The sequence below is a fragment of the Mirounga leonina genome, unplaced genomic scaffold (genome assembly GCF_011800145.1).
Source record: "Mirounga leonina isolate KUSES-001 unplaced genomic scaffold, KU_Mleo_1.0 Mir_125, whole genome shotgun sequence".
NCBI lineage: Eukaryota > Metazoa > Chordata > Mammalia > Carnivora > Phocidae > Mirounga > Mirounga leonina.
In genome coordinates, this window is record NW_023270305.1 from 59,296,317 (window position 1) to 59,297,919 (window position 1,603).

The 1,603-nt window shown below is 41.5% G+C and overlaps 1 pseudogene; it reads left to right on the forward strand.

Moving 5' to 3' along the window:
• Positions 1-411: 411 nt before the first annotated feature.
• On the forward strand, positions 412-1,314 carry LOC118007463 (annotated as a pseudogene).
• Positions 1,315-1,603: the final 289 nt, after the last annotated feature.

The following is a 1,603-nucleotide window of genomic DNA, read 5'->3' on the forward strand; positions in this document are numbered from 1 at the left end:
CCAGAAAGTTTTTTCATTTCTGTTTTCTTCCTAGGATACCTGTAGGGGCAATGGATAGCAAACCCTTCTTGAAGGCTTTGCAACTTTTGAGCGTCACTTAATATTTCTGCTGTTTTAGGGGGCCCAGGAATTGTATTTTGAAGGCCAGTTACAGATTTGTATTTTCCAAAGATGGCTGTAACAATATCTCCTGTATCACCAGTTCTTACAATGTGACCTGGCTATTTCCCCATCAAGTGGCAGAGTCTATGTCCCCTCTACTTGAAACTTGGACCTTTTTGATTTCCTCAACCATTAGAGTATGGCAGAATGGCACCATGTGACTTCCAAGCCTAGATCCTAAAAGGTGATACAGTTTCTACCTGACTCTGTAGGGTGCTGGCTCATTGGAAACTGTCTTATGAGGAAGTTCATGGCACATGGAGAAGTCATGCATAGTGTTCTGGGTCATAGACATAGCTGAGGTCATAGCCAGTTGCTGGTATCAATCACCAGACATGTGAATGAGGAGTTGTTAAAATGACTCCAATACCAGTCATTGATTGCAACTGTGTAAGTGTGAACCACCTAATTAAGCACAGTCACCTCCCAGAACTGTGAAGGATGGTGATGATAGAGGATTGTCCCACTTTCATACCACTAAGTTGGGAGTGGTTCGTTTTGCAGCAGAAGATAACACAAGGCTTTTTTAGGTGCAGCAGGAAGGGTTTGGCAATACAATCCACTAAAAACAAAACAAAAACGGGCTTTCACTTCACTTCTGGTCAGTTCCATGTATAAGTAACTGCAATCAAAATTCTTGAAAAAACATAGGTTTTAGGTCAGCGGCCAAAATGAAGTTCAATCACTTTGTGACTTCTGACCGGAGCAAGAACCGAAAACGGCATTTCAATGTACCTTCCCACGTTTGCAGGAAGATCATGTCTTCCCCTCTTTCCAAAGAGCTGAGACAGAAGTACAACGTTTGATCCATGCCCATCCAAAAGGATGATGAAGTGCAGGTTGTGTGAGGACACTACAAAGGTCAGCAGATTGGCAAAGTAGTCCAGGTTTACAGGAAAAAGTATGTCATCTACACTGAATGAGTGCAGCGAGAGAAGGCAAACGGCACAACCGTCCATGTGGGCATTCACCCTAGCAAGGTGGTTATCACCATACTAAAACTGGACAAAGACTGCAAAAAGATCCCTGAACATAAAGCCAAATCTCACCAAGTAGGAAAGGAAAAGGACAAATATAAGGAAGAAACAATTGAGAAGATGCAGGAGTAAAGTAATCTTAGATGCGACTTGAAATAAAAACTGTTAAAATGAAAAAACAAAACAAAACATAGGTTTTAAGATTGTAAAAAACATAGTTTTTAAGCCTGTAATCTTTTATTTATTCATTTCTTTGATCTTCCCATACTCCTCTCTCATGTTATTGGTGACTGTCTTGTGACTATCTACATAATGCATTTGGGGGTGAAGGAAACACCCTTAAACACCATCTTTGCGAGTATGTTCAGTCTTTGTATGGTAAGGCATAAACGTAATCTCCTGCTAGAGTTTTTACATGTCAGCCCCCGCGCCACCCCCAGCCTCACCCTGCTGCTTCAGAATGA